The following is a 15,609-nucleotide window of genomic DNA, read 5'->3' as shown; positions in this document are numbered from 1 at the left end:
TGATTTGCTCTACTGAGTTCTTAATTTCTGATATATAAGCCTTGATTTACTTTATTGCTGCTGTTGTTTGTGTAAAATATTCCTTAAATTCTTTGAGCACTTGGGCCCGGCGGCATGGCCTAGTGGCTGAAGTCCTCACCTTGAAAGCCCCGGGATCCCATATGGGTGCCGGTTCTAATCCCTGCAGCTCCACTTCCCATCCAGCTCCCTGCTTGTGGCCTGGGAAAGCAATCGAGGACGGCCCAAAGCTTTGGGACCCTGCACCCATGTGGGAGACCCTGGAAGAGGTTCCTGGTCCCGGCATCGGATCGGCACGCATCGGCCCGTTGCGGCTCACTTGGGGAGTGAATCATCGGATGGAAGATCTTCCTCTCTGTCTCTCCTCCTCTCTGTATATCTGGCTTTCCAATAACAAAAAAATCTTTAAAAAAATTCTTTGAGCACTTGTATGTGCTTCTCATTGTTGATCAGAATCTTTAAAATGAGTCTTATGTATTCTGTGTCCCCCATTTTCTCGATGTCTTCCTCTTCTAACTCAGGTTGACATAGGATTTTGCTCCTTTGCAGGGGAGTTTTCAGTAATATTCATTGTGCCGTTGTCTCTTCTTTCATTCTTGGTCATTGTACTTCTGGTTAGCAGATTCTTCTCCTTGGGGTAGGTTTCTAAGTTGTATCACGCACAGGTCTGCAGTTTGATTTTATTCATTGCAGTTGGTACACAACTCTTTGGTTGTGACCAATTGTGACACTCCCTCCAACGATTCCAGGTCTGGGTTCTTATGTTAGATATCCACAAAGAACTCTGTAGCCCCAATTCCTAGCTCACCACTCACCACCTCCTGTGATACCGTGCTGAGGCTGCACTGTTGTCTGTGCAAGCTTTCTCCCACTTTCAGTTGGAGGAGGTCCCAGGATTAGAGAGACACCAGGTGTTCTATATAACTAGGTTGTTGGTGGTGCTAATCTTGCTGGAACCTGCTGGCCGTTAGGTCTGGATGCCACATGGACCTATTTTGATCCGTACAATGCCACAGTCGGTATTATTTTCCTGCGGTACTGGTGCAATCCATGGAACTCAGTGAGTTCTCGCAAGCTCAGCACATGTGCAGTTCACTGTTGTCCCTTCATTCCTAAAGTGTTTGCCACGGTGTACAAAATGGCACCTGATGTGCCAGTACTAGAATTCATGATTTGCTGGCCATCAGGCCTGAGGGCTACCCAGACCTGTCAGGTGGAACCTGTTGAATGCCACGTTGATGCAGTTCACTGAGTCAAAAACAAGTTCACTCTGAGCTCAGTTTATGCTCGGTCCTTTCCCTTGCCTTTCCTCCTTATGCAAAATGGCACCCAATTCAGCTCTAGGGGACTGACTGGGCTGTGAAATCCACCCTGTTCTCACACTTCCTCTCTGGGATCTGCTGCTCTGTCTCTGCTCCTGATCCAATCAAATGGACCAGCAGGAGGGACAGTGCTTTGTCTGGGTTTACCTCCCAATCTCCCAGTGAAAGTCCCTTCCCACCTGGTTGCTGGTGGAGTTCCAGCTGCTGGTGGAGTTCAGATTGCCTGTTATCTGAATGCTGCTGGTGTTTCAGTCACTGCAACACCATACCGTTGTGTCCACTGCTTTCCTGTTTCTGTCAGTCTCCAGGTACCCCTCTGATGTTATTCTGTCCTCTCCTACTGTATTTTTAACTTCTGAAATGTCAGCTTTCATTTAATTCATTTCCTCTCTGACAAATTCTTTAAATTCTTTGAACTCTTGTATTATGTACTTTTCTGTGTTGGTCAGAAGCTGTATACTAAGTTTCCTGAGTTCTGTGTTCCCCATATGTTCAATGTCTTCCTAAGTTAATTCTGAGCAGTTCACAGAGTCAGAAATGAGCTCACTCCCAGCTCAGCACATGCTCCTTCCTTTCCTTTGCCCTTTCTCCCTTATGCAAAATGGCGCCCAATTCAGCTCTAAGGGGCTGAAGGGGCTGTGAAATCCATCCTGTTTATGCACTGCCTGTCTGTGATCTGCTGCTCTGTCTCTGCTCCTGGTCAAATCAAACGGATGGACAGATCCTTGTCTAGGTTCACTTCCTGAGCTCCCAGTGAAAGTCCCTTCCCACCTGGTTGCTGGTGGATTTCCAGTTACTGGTGGAGTTGAGATCACCGTGCTGGAGTATCAGTCACTGCAACACCACACTGCTGTGCCCGTTACTTTCCTGTGTTGGTCTGTCTCCACGTACCCCTCTGCTGTTGTTCTGTCCTTTCCTATTTCCTGAAATATGTCTTCTCTGCTTCATACTGATTAAATGTTTTTCCTTCCATTTAAACTTGTCCTTACCTTATTCCACCATCTTGATTCTCCCCGCAAAATATCTCTTAATTACTGCTGCAGATAACCAGGAGTCTGAGGTCACGTCCCACCCACAGACTTGGTTGTGGAAGTTGTGTTCAGCCTTCTGACAACCCAGATGGTTTGACCCCCAAACAGACTAAATCAGCAAGAGCCAATTTCCACTCACTGGTGAGGTTCCCATATGACTGCAACTCAGTAAGCAGGTTAGACCAACCAAGCTGAATTGAGGGCCACTCAATAGAAGAGAAAGTAATTAATTTATTCTTAAAAACAGTCTCTGAATCCAGATTACTTCTCTTTGAAGTCCTTGAAGTGTTGCTTCAACAATTCCAGAGGGCCAAGGATGGAATTTGTTTGTCCCAGGGTGTTAAACAAGCAAAAAAACACACAAACAACACAAAAAACAGACGAAACTCAGAATTAAGGATCTCAAGGGTCTATTGACTTGGATCGGCACCTGTACCCAGTACAATACTTTAGAGTCCTGTGCCTGGTGGTGTGGCTTAGCAACTAAAGTCCTCACCTTGAACGCACCAGGATTCCATTTGGGCACTGGTTCTAATCCCAGCAGCTCCACTTCCCATCCAGCTCCCTGCTTGTGGCCTGGGGAAAGTAGTTGAGGACAGCCCAAAGCTTTGGGACCCTGCACCCGCATGGGAAACCCGGAAGAGGTTCCTGGTTCCCAGCTTTCAGATCGGCACAGTAATGGCCGTTGCGCTCACTTGGGGAGTGAATCATGGGATTGAAGATCTTACTCTGTCTCTCCTCCTCTCTGTATATCTGACTTTGTAATAAAAATAAATAAATCTAAAACAAAACAAAACACACACAAAACTCCAATGTTTTACTGTCCTTACCTGATACTTCCTGAACCAGACAGAGGAGCCCACCAGTGTCCCAGCAGGAGTCCTGACTAGGAGTAATGTGCTGTGCCCAGCTTGACCCTCTAAGTCCCAGTGGTGCACTCAGACAGACAAATGACTTGCAGCTCCTCAAGGGGTCTCCAGCTGATTTTTAAAAATGACTTAATCCGTCATTCCCACACTTCCAAGAGAGAGAGGATGGCTGGTGCAAGAGATGGAAAAATTCCCAGCCAATGCACCAAATGTTGCATCCCAAAGAAGTGCAGCCCAGACAACCCTGCAAAGCAGCAAAATTTATTGAGGAGGCAAGTAAGTTATCCTGCTGGGGTCAGCTATCCTTTCATTCAGACAGTGACTCCGTCATCCGAGTTAGGTGATTTTTTTTAAAACAGAGTGAGTTATACAGCCATGGGAACCAGGTGAGTAGACAGTCGCAGGTTTCTGCCATGGGATCAATGGGTAGACAATGCCTAAGCTATAGCAACCACAAGAGACTGCCATGGGGACAACGGCTAGACAATTTTTAGGGTCTAGCAAAGGCAGCAGACTTTCATGGTGACAATGGGTGGGCTCAGGAAGCCACAGGGGGCAGCCATAGGAACAATGAGTGAATCCATCATACAATATTGATTCCTGGAACTGAGTGGTGCTAGCAGGGCATGCTAGCCTAGGGATCTGGACCAAAAAGCAAGAAACTGGAAAAGCATTTGTGGAGAAGTTTAAAGAGCAGGTTAGCAAACTTATGTAGGCTTGAACCAAAGTGACCCCATTTTGTCACAAGATCTTACACAGGAGTCTCAGCCAGGGTCCCTGGGCCTCTAGCCCTCCTGCCGCCATGCCACCTGCTCCAAGACCAGGAAAGCTCACTAGTGACATGGTGTCTGCAACAGGTTGCTCTCCTGCCTGAGACTCCAGATTCTGTTCCACTCACCTTGTGACCCCCCATTAAGCTCTAAAGCCGCTGCTGTTCACAACTGCTGCTCCAAGGCCAAGTTGAGGGCTGTGTTCTTCCAGGGGTAGGGCCTCCTTCTAGTTCCCGTACCCCAAAGTCAGGGACTGGAGCCTTCCTGGGCACAGCTGCTTCCCTCCCTCCCTGTTCACTCCTGTCGCACCCATGCCCATCATTGCTATGATCTACAAGGTGGGTCCAGCTTCTCTGGGTGGAGTTTCTTCTGGTTTTTGCTCTGTGGTCCCTGCCTTTACTGCCTCTGTGCATGGCTGGATGTGGAGAATTGTCACCCTTGTTCTGCTAATGGTTGCAAGATGGACTCCTGGTGCCATTTCCTGTGTGAATTCATCTCAGCTGCCTGCGGCCCAACACAGAATTTGATGCAGGACCAGCTGAACACTCCTCTCTGCCTGTCTCGGGCCATGCTGTCAGACACCTATGCCCTCCTGGAGGCCACAGTAGAAGGAACAAGGGACCCTCCACTGAACGCATGACAGATTGATTTGATTTGAAAGACAAGATAACAGAGGGAAAGAGGTATTTTATCAGCTGGTTTTACTCCCTGATCGACAATCAGGGTGAGGCTAGGCTAAAGCTAGGAACCAGGTGCTTCATCCAGGTCTCCCATGTACATACAGGGACATTTCCCAGGTGATTTGGGTAGGGAAGTGGAGCAGCCAGGACTCAAACTGGTACTCTGATGTAGGATGGTGATGTTGTAGGCATCAGCTTGAATCAGGGCAGCAGAATTCCAGCATGATCCCTGAGTGGAGGAAAAATGAATGATATTTACTTTATCAGTTGTTTTTCTAGTTTCTAAAATCATTAGTCACAATTTACACCTTGATAATTTGAAAATCATTTGGATTTTTTTGTTTGTATACTTTTTTTTCTCAATATAAGGGAAACTTTGAGAACTACCCACATATAATTTCCTGGTCTCTATCTGGGAGGTCAGATGGAGCTGAGCTCCCCCAAACACATTCAGGTCACTCCCTGACTCTAACTTATAGTGAACCATTTTCATGTGTACTTCTTCAAATGATTAATTTTCCTTTTTCTTCAAGATATACTGTTTAGAGCCCTGCATGGAAGCCTAGTGGGGAAAGTCCTGGTCTTGCATGAGCTGGGATCCCATATGGACACAAATTCATGTCAGAGCTGCTTCATTTTCCATACAGCTCCCTGCATGTAGCCTAAGAAAGCAGTCAAGGATGGCACAAAGCCTTGGGATCCTGCACCCTCATGGGAGACCTGGAACAATGTCCGGTCTCCTGGATTTGGATCAGTTCTTGCCTTTGTGGCTGCTTTGGAAGTGGACCAGGGAATGGAAGATGTTTTTCTTGGTCTCTCTTCTTCTCTATACATCTCACTGTCCAATAAAAATTATTGGGTTGTGGTTCCCCATCCATGGATATTGTGTCATTTGGGAGGCTTGGTGTAGCTTCCTCCTTTAACTCTTCCCTCCCCCAGAGACAAAAAGAAATAGAGAATTTGGAAACAATGATTTCACCCACTTTTCCCTCACCTTCAGTCCTTCCCACCATGGTCAACCATGTAATCATCATTAAAAATAAAAATTTTTTAAAAATCAAAGGAAAGTAACTCAACTGCTGCATAAAATCATTGATAAAAATGAAAAAGCTTGAATATCACCTACAACATATTCCCTCAGCAGTTCTCCCACCCACATAGTCCCTTACCCCCTTTCTGAACAATCCACAGTCCCTGCACTTGGGAACATATGGGTTCCCCAGGCCAGTTTTCCAGTGCAGTGGGGTGGTCTGCTGGCCTGGAGTTCTGCCCCATCAATAGGGTTCCAAGTTCCTGGCATGTGGGCTGGCCTAGGATCCTGTCTCCCCACCCACCCAAGATCCAAGCACACTCAAAGTTCCTTAAACTTTGTCCACCAACACGCTGGGCCAGCATGCTAACATACTACTCTTCCCTCCACCTTCCCCACACTTCCAGGGACCAAACACATGGGGGAAATGCTCAGACCCCTAGTGGCCCACCACCTACACTGGCACAAAGGCAGCAGACACCAGCACTCACACACAGGAAATTTAAACTTTTCTGAACATTGTTAGTATCCAATTGAGAGAGAGAGAGAGAAACAGGGAAGTGTAGTTTAACCACTTGGGTCTTGTATCCATGGGGGAGACCTGCAAGTAGCTCCTAGCTTGTATTTTGGACCAGTTCAGCTCCTGGTGTTTCAGACATCTGGGGAGTGAACCAGTGGCTGGAAAATATTTTTCTATCCACACCCTACCAAACTGAAAATCAGCCTTTTACATAGCTAAGTCTCAAAAGAGAAAGACTTATTCTTTGTGAAAGTTACTTGAATAGTAGAAGAATGCTAACTGTATTTGATGAAACCTATTATCTGCTACAAATCCATGAATAAGGGTCTGGTGCGATAGCATAATGGTTATGGTCCTCACCTTGCACGCACTGGGATCCCATATGGGTGCCAGTTCTTTTCTTTTATTGTATTCAAATTTTTATTTTTTGAACAAAAAACTTAAGACAATGATTTTAAATAAGAAAACATGGAATATTATGGAAGGTTTTTTCAATTTATTAAATTTGGACTCTTACAGTTCTGTTGATAATTCCTTCAGCATGTTTGTTATTCCTGACATTTTATCATCACTCCAAACTGGCTAAACAAAGAATCACTCTGTCTACCTATGTGAAGCTTTACTTAAGGGAAGTACTCCACTATCACATAAAGCACATGCATATATGTATTTTTGTAAATATTTATAATATACAAGAAGTCTGTCCAGCCATTTTGGTTTTGCTGTTACATTGCCCATACTGAGCTTAGCAAAAGGATAAGTAACAAGCAAGATTTTCACATTGGCAGTGCAAGGAATGGCATTAACCAAACTTCATCCAATGAATCATTTACCAACATGGGCAGCAAAACGCGACTCATATCACAATTACTAAGAAAATTAAACAGGTAGTGGATCACAGCTAGACTGGTTTTCATTGTGCAACTTTGCTCAGGGAACAATGCTACCCATTTCACAGAGAAAAAGGAATATGCATCCAAGCCTTTGTTCATGAAGAAAATGCCCTTTGAACAAATTCATCATAAGGCAAAAAAAGAAAAAAAAAAAAACATAAAAAACAAATTCAAAACTTAAAGCAGTTTGTCCCAGAGAAAAAGTTGAATGTGTCTACATAGTATAGCCACATTTACAGATGTACTGCAACTTAAACCATGCGTCTAGTCGTGATTTTCTATAAACACCTAGTTATTGCCGATATGCTACACATGATGCCTGGACATGTGGAAGTGCAGATGCGTAAGGTTGAAAGCTGCCGCATTGCCCATACAGAGCCTTGCTGGAGGCATTTACTGGGACAATATGCCATGCAGGCCCCAAGAGAGGGCCAAAGATCACTTCAGAGAATATCAAATGAAAGGCTTATGCACTATTCTTTACATTAAAAAAACAAAACAAAACAAGTCCAGTTCACCACAAGTTGAATACAACCTGACAAGCAGAGGGAAGCACAGCATGCATTTACAAAGAGCTTGGATCTACTCTATTGTATCATAGAAACTGAAATACAAAAATCCAGTTTAAATAAGACAAGACAAATCATAATAGCAAAAAAAAAAAAAAAAAAAAAAACCACAGTCGACCTAGTTCAATACAGATTAAGAGTAAATCTCATCCTGTCCCCATCTCATTGAACTCTACTGCAAATTTTTTACAATTATTTACTTTTTTTAAATCTATTTTATTGTATTGTTGTTGACAATCTTTACATAGTTAATTACAGTTAAAGAAAGAAAAAAAAAAAGGTTCAGGGGGATAGGGAAGTGGGTAAGACTATTATGTCCATATTGTTTCCATCATGTATCTGAGGTAAAGGGGGATATTGAGGGAGAAGCCCCACCCGGTTTCCCTCCCACCCCAAGTCCCGGATGTGGGGCATGCTCTGAGATATGTGCTCGAGTGGTGTTAATAGTTCTCCGGTTATGAATCGCTGCCAGTTTAGCTCGATGAGGTCGTCCACTGATTGATATGGTCCATCATAAAGTCTCCGCTTGCCCCTTATTTCGCTGCCAACATATAGCTGAGATGAATGATTGACCTGTTCTGTCTTCTGTCTTTTCTTGGTTAGAGTTCTGAGTCCAGCAGTTTGATTGGGGAGATCTCCAAAGAAACATTGAGGTATTCCCAGATTAGTTTCTTGTATGTTCTAGCAAGCACAGGGCCCGGCACAGTCCATCACCCAGATCAGCTGGTGGTTGCAATTGCTGGGTTGGTTCTGTTTTCAGTCCCTAGTTGCACTGGAACCAATGGGTGTTGCAGTCCAGTCTGGTTCAGCCCTTACATCAACCAGCGGGAGCTGCAGCCTAGTTGGGGTTACCCACAATAACCCCCACCAGGCTCGCCCCCTACCCTGGTTTGCCAGTATGTGTAGCAGAAGACCAGTCTGTCCCCCATCCCATTTGGCTCTTGTACTTGTCAATGGGTATTAAAGCTTAGTTCCATCTAACCAACTCAACCATCCAGTGCTCAAGGATGTTGTTGAGTGCCTCTCTGTCTAGCCACCCCAGCTCCCATCCTAGTTTTCATGCCCTCCCACGGGAATAGTGACCCAAGAAGGGGGAACCCACTTTTTCCCTCCCAGGTCTCTCTGTCCTGGTTTATGCACTCTTTATGTGATTCTGTGATTTGACTCGACAGAATTAGTCCCCAGTGCTAGCTTCTGCAGCTAAGCCCAAACATCCCTCACCCACTCTAATTTATGCTTGCACCAGCAGGAATAATCAGCCCAGCCTGGCTTTTCCCTGGTCTAGCCCACATGCAGCGCACAGGTGATGTAGCCTTGCTTAGTCTGGTCTGTCTCTATCCCAGCCCACGCTCTCCAGTGGGAGTAGCTGTCCAGCGAGGGGACCAGCCCCTTAATCCCTCTGCCGGTTCTGCCCCTCCCTTCCTGGATCTCACGTGTGCTGGTTGGGTGCTGCATTCATATCCAGTACAGGCAACCACGCCCTGGCATTCCATAATGTGTACTTGTTTTGTCGCGACCAAACCCGGCTCACCCCACACTCTGATCTGGTGATCGGATTTGCCAGTGGGTGACATGAGCTGATTCAGCCTGGTCTGCTCCTGACCCATGCTGAATGTGTGCCAGTGGGAAACTTTCCATGGCCTATTCTGGGCTGTTTCCTATCATGCTTCTTGTGCTAACCTGCAGGGACTGTGTCCTGCCAGAAGAGTTGCCCAGGCTCCTCCATCAGAACCCCTCCCAATGCCAGATTTTGCGCATGCCAGGGGGTCCTTGAGCCAACCCTACCCAGGTAACCTCCTGTCCTAGCAGGAACAGTGGCTTTTCCTGGCTGTCTTTCACCCCATTCTGATTCTTGTTGTTGGATGTTTCAGCCCGGCCATGGCTCGTCCATACCCACATACAGCTCACGCATGGCTCAAGAGGGGATTGAGACCCAGCCTAATCAGTCCCACATCTACCCTCTGGTTCTCCATGGCACCAGATGGTGTTGGGATGACAATTATTTACTTTAAAAAGATATTAAATACCTGTATCATGAAATTACATTCTTATTAACAGTAAGATGTACTAGGTAAGAAAATAGCTCATGTGTGAAATGTGTCTGAAATGCATTTTTCCTTACAACTATCAACCATCCACTCACACTAAAACAAAACCACCCTCCAACCCCCCTCCCGCTGGCCCCCCCAAAAAGTTGAGGAAAGTTGAGGCGAGCTGGATGAGGAGCAGGGAAGGAAATATTCAGCTATACTAATTGCAGCACAGTGATTAGCAATGGTTCAAGACAGAACCAAAAAGCGTTGGTCAAAAACATGCCTTCAATCCATGGCTATAAGTAACAACCAAACTCAGCTACTTTTGGTTCATTGCAGTGAGACCAAAAAATATCTCTCACAGCTTCATATAAATACTAGATTCCAGCTCCTTTATTATTATTGTTTTTAAAAGTTTTTGTTTGTTTCTGCAATGCTTGGCTACCTATTTACAACTTATATTTGCTCTGCAACAACTACAAGAGGTAGGCATAAAGCATGAAAACTTTTCTCCATTAACCTTGCGTGGGTTGTTCATTACATATTGCTGTTCACTGTAGACATAAGAAGTCACTCTCTTCTTGTCTTTTCTAAACCCCCAAAGCTGTTGCCATCCCACCAGTGAATGTTCTAAAAGAGAATACTACTCCTAAATAAGAAACTTTCTCTACTGAAGGATACTGTCATAGTGTCTGTTGCAGAACAGTCATATATATATATGTGTGTATTCATTTTAAAAATAAACAACACTAAAAAAATACAAAACCAGGTTTCTAGAACCAATTCTCTTGATTCTCTACTTCCATAAAATAAAGTGTACCATTTGGCCAAGACTACAGATTTTTTTTTTCACAGATGCAAGTGCCATGCAAAATAAGTTAAAGAACAGATACCAGGGCCCAGCGGCGTGGCCTAGCGGCTAAAGTCCTCGCCTTGAATGTGCCGGGATCCCATATGGGCGCTGGCTCTAATCCCGGCAGCTCCACTTCCCATCCAGCTCCCTGCTTGTGGCCTGGGAAAGCAGTTGAGGACAGCACAAGGCTTTGGGACCCTGCACCCGTGTGGGAGACCTGGAAGAGATTCCTGGTTCCCAGCTTCGGATCTGCGCGCACCAGCCTGTTGCAGCTCACTTGGGGAGTGAAACATAGGATGGAAGATCTTCCTCTCTGTCTCTCCTCTTCTCTGTATATCTGACTTTGTAATAAAAATAAATAAATCTTAAAAAAAAAAAGAAATTGAATATGAGCCAGAGTTTTGCATTGCAACTTGAGTGGACATTGCAAACCTCTAACCTTGGTCAGCTATGGCTTTGGCCATAAAGTGATCTTCGGCAATGTACTGAGCAAAAGCTATAAGTCCTCCTGCTTGGTCTAACACATCTTTCTTCATTAAGCATGACATTCCTGTTACACATTTGAAACCAGTCACATTGACAGAGATATAGGACCTTGGATGTAAAGTTCCAAAATACACCTGTTCCAAGGCGGCAGCAAAGCCCTGTCTGCAACACAAGGCAGCCCGTGAACCAAACCCATTTTTCTGTCATTTAATTAACCATGTCAGTCAGTGTTCTGGGATTACTCACATTCCACTATCACAAATCCATATAAGATCATTCTTTGCCACTTCATATCCTGGCATTAAGTTAATAATTTTCCGATTGATGCCAACCTTTTTGCCACCTATGAACAATCTACCATCAACATTTGGCTATTTCCCAAAAAGCTTCTTGCAGACATCAATGGATGAGTCATCATGGTCTTGTACACAAAGGAGCACTTCATATTTGGGATAATCCAATTCAAAGAAGGTTTCCAAGTTGTTGATCAGGTTGGGATCTACTCCTCTCAGGGGTTTCAGAAGAGACACACCTGGGAGCTTGCTACAGGGCTGCTTGTCAGTTGCCTTCTTGTTGATGTGTAATCTGGTGTAGATGATGGTCATGAAATGCATCAGCCATAGCACCAAGTAGAGGACGAATCCGAAGTTGGCCAGTCCCTCCAGGGCCAGGGCCAGCAGCGCCATCCCCCCCGGCCCGTCGACCTGGCCCAGCCCGCTCCCGCCACCACTGCCGCCGCTCTAGCTTTAGCGCCTGAGGAGGACAGGGTGGGCGTCCGATGTGGGGGCGTGGGAGGAAAGAAGAAACGGATGCCAGTTCTAATCCTGCCAGCTCCACTTCCCAACCACCTCCCTGCTTGTGGCCTGGGAAAGCATTCGAGGACGGCCCAATGCATTGGGACCCTGCACCCACATGCGAAACCCGGACAGAAGTTCCTGGCTCCCAGCTTCGAATCAGCGCAGCACTAGCCATTGCGGCCACTTGGGGAAGTGAATCATCGGACAGAAGTTCTTCCTCTCTGTCTCTCCTCTTCTCTGTATATCTGCCTTTCCAAGAAAATAAATAAATCTTACAAAAAAATCAATGAATAACAGTGATAATTTTTTAAAATGGGAGCAAAGAAAAAATTCTTTGGGAACCAACTAGAGCAACTAATTATTCAGAACACTGGCAAATAGAAGAAAAGAGGGGAACAAATTTCTTACCTTTCCCATAGGATCTGTCCCTCAAGGTGATGAGGAAAGACTTCCTATTAACTGTGAAGGAATAATAAAATTTGGACACCACCATTTTGCAACCTCTAATGAGATGATGGAACAAACAATGATGATCAGCAGCTGCTAAGCAGCTGACTAGACTGAATGAATCAGGCTGCTGTGAATCGGCACCCTGTGCTTGCCAACAAAACCAGCAACAATAAAACACAAGTTGCAAATGATTTAGTCTTGGGCCTCGCTCTACACCAACCATATGTGGGCATAACAATACAGAGATGCAGGACACTATCAAAAGACATCCTGAGATGCCATCAGCATCTTCATAAACTGCATAACATAAGAGGCATGATGTCCTATAGCATTTCTGGGTCACAGAGAGGACAGATGATTAGTACACTATGTAGAACTTGTGTGGATCCTGGCTCGAACCAATGCTACTGTTGTATTTAGATAAGGTAATTGGAATAACATAAAAAACTCCTCAAATAATTGATACATTTTAAAAAAGTATTGGCCTTTAAAGTGTGTTTCCATTATGGTTTGCTAAAATAGATTTATTATTCAGAGTGTTTTTTTGAGATTTATATATTTATTGGAAAGGCAGATTTACAGAGAGAAGAAGGGAAAGACAAAAAGATCTTTCATCTGCTGGTTCACTCCCCACGTTATGACAAAGGCTGGAATTGAGCTGATCTGAAGCCAAATCCAAGAGATTCTTCTGGGTCTCCCATGCAGGTGCTGTGTCCCAAGGCTTTGGGCTGAGCTTGATTGATTTCCCAGGGCATAAGCAGGGAGCTGGAAGGTAAATGGAGCAGTTGGGGTATGGATTGGCACCCATCTGGGATCCTGACTCATGCAAGGATTTTAGCCACTAGGGTGACATGCTGGACTCCATATCAAATTTTTAGAGAGAGAAAAAATGCTTTCCTGACAAAGCTGTTCAGAGTTGAAAATGTTCCATTACTCCCATCTCTGTCTTAGCAATGCTTTCATTAATCAAGCATTTTAATTATTTTACTTGAAAGAGAGACCTTCCATCCTCTAGTTCCATCTCCAAATGACTACAATGACCCACATTGAGCCAGTCCAAAGCTGGGAGCCAGGAGATTCTTCCACGTGTCCCACCCGGGCACAGGGGCCTAAGGCCTCAGGTCATCTTCCACTGATTTCCCAGGCCATTAGCAGGGAGCTGGAGCAGAGGTGGAGCAGCTGGGATTCAGACTAGTGCCCATATGGGATGTCAGAGCTCACACCACAAATGGAGGATTAGCCTGATAAGTCACTGTGCTAGTTCTTATGCTTCCCTTTTTAAAGGAGTTTGGTTGTTGTCAGGATAAAAAGAGACACAGTGGGTAGATTATTCTTACCTCATGCATGTGTTTCTAACACTGGGCTTTCAAGTCAGGGCAAGTTCCTGGTGAAAGCTTTCCTTAAATCCTTCCCTGTCCAAAGGATTTCAAGAGATTATTCTGGTCTTATAAAAGCAACCAATTTGTACTCCCACTCTCTAGAGCATGCTCACTAAGTTCATGTTCCTTGTTATCCCTATACCTAAAGCTTCCTAAGATCACCCTGTGCTTCTGCAAAAATACTTTGCCATTATCCTTACCTACAATGTCAGGCTACACTTAGATATCAGAATGATGGACTTGTAACTGTTTGTGAAAGACTATCCTATCGTAATAAAGGATGGGAAATCAGTTGGGTTGGAGAGGGGATTTAGGGATGGTGGAAAGAAGGAGGGAAGATAGGAATTTTCTGAGCGTGTTAAGGAATCCAGCACATCTGCTGTTCTACCTTTGGTCAGCAGGTGGTGCTAACTCTGACCTCAGGAGTCAGTTCCTTGAGTTCTTCACTAGCCACAGTTTCCCATCTGCTGAAGGAGCACTTCCTCTACCCATCAGGACAATGGTGTAGCAAGAGCTGTCTGATGAATAGCTGTGTTACCCTAAACTTTATTTAAAAGAATGTATCTGTAGGAGCAGGGCGATTTCATTCCAACAGGAATTCAGACTTGAAAATAATTGGCCATTTTGGGAAGGGGAGGAGAAACAATTCAACAGGAAGGCTGAATGACCAAGTGAACACTCTTTCAGAGGCCATTGCTACAACACTGTGCTTACCAGCACAAACATAACCCTGCTAGCTACGCTGTTAGAGCGTTGCAATTAGCCAGGCTGGTGAGATCATTAAAGATGGACATCGCCATTTCATCTGCTTTTTCATTCATAATGCAACCTATCAAGATCCAAGTTTCTGTAAGACACACAAACTGCTAACAGACCTCTAACAACCAGGCAGCCAACAACATGGCAAAGCCATAAGCAAGTGAAAAACCCTCCCATCTCCTCATGGAAAGAATCACGAGTAATGAATGTAGGAGACCACAGCCAATCTCCACGCCTATCTTTATTTAAGTTTTAAGTCAAGCTATTTTTTAAAGATGTATTCATTTTTATTGGAAAGTCAGATTTACAGAGAGAAGGAGAGGCAGAGAGAAAGATCTGTCTGCTGGTTCACTCCCCAAGGGTCTGCAATTATCTGATCCCAGGAGCCAGGAGATTCTTCCAGGTCTCCCAGGTGGGTACAAGGTCCCAAGGCTTTGGGCCATCCTCAAAGGCCTTGCCAGGCCCCAAGCAGGGAGTTGGAAGTAGTGGAGCATCTGGGAAAAGAACCGGCTCCCATATGGGATCCCGGTGCGTGCAAGATGAGCACATTTACCACTAGGCTACAGTGCTAGGCCGATCCAGGCCTATCTCACAGCCCCTTCTCAGCTCCAACTCACTTTTGCTCACTTTTTAACACAGAAGGAATGCTCATTGGTGTCTGTGAAGGCACTGCAACTTTCTAGCTCATGTTCAAACACAGCAAATAGAAATGCAAGCACAGATCCTCTAAGGCAGAAGTGTAACATAATAGTCCAGATGAGCCCCAAGGTCAGTTTGGGGTTGCCATCTGTAATGTAATTATTGCCAATATTCATCAGCTTCATCTGAAAAAGACAATCTCACAATGCTGTACTTTTTGTTTAATTTTTACATATTTTCTTTACTGATATTTAATTCTTTCCATTAATGATATACAGTGAAATAATCTATTCTACGTTTGTTCTAATGATTTTTAATTTTTTTTAATTTTTAAATTTATTTTTATTGAAATGGCAGATAAACAGAGAGGAGGAGAGACAGAGAGGAAGATCTTCCATCCAATGGTTCACTCCCCAAGCGGCCGCAATGGCTGGAGTTGAGCCAAGCCAAAGCCAGGACCCAGGAGCTCTTACAGGACTCCCATGCGGGTGCAGGGTCTCAAGGCTTTGGA

The 15,609-nt window shown here is 44.8% G+C and overlaps 1 pseudogene; it reads right to left on the bottom strand.

Moving 5' to 3' along the window:
• Nucleotides 1-10,953: 10,953 nt before the first annotated feature.
• Nucleotides 10,954-11,760, bottom strand: LOC131482917 (ceramide glucosyltransferase-like; annotated as a pseudogene).
• Between the last annotated feature and the right edge of the window lie 3,849 nt (nucleotides 11,761-15,609).

The sequence above is a fragment of the Ochotona princeps genome, chromosome 21 (genome assembly GCF_030435755.1).
Source record: "Ochotona princeps isolate mOchPri1 chromosome 21, mOchPri1.hap1, whole genome shotgun sequence".
In the NCBI taxonomy this organism is placed as follows: domain Eukaryota; kingdom Metazoa; phylum Chordata; class Mammalia; order Lagomorpha; family Ochotonidae; genus Ochotona; species Ochotona princeps.
This window is presented reverse-complemented; position numbering and strand designations above follow the sequence as displayed.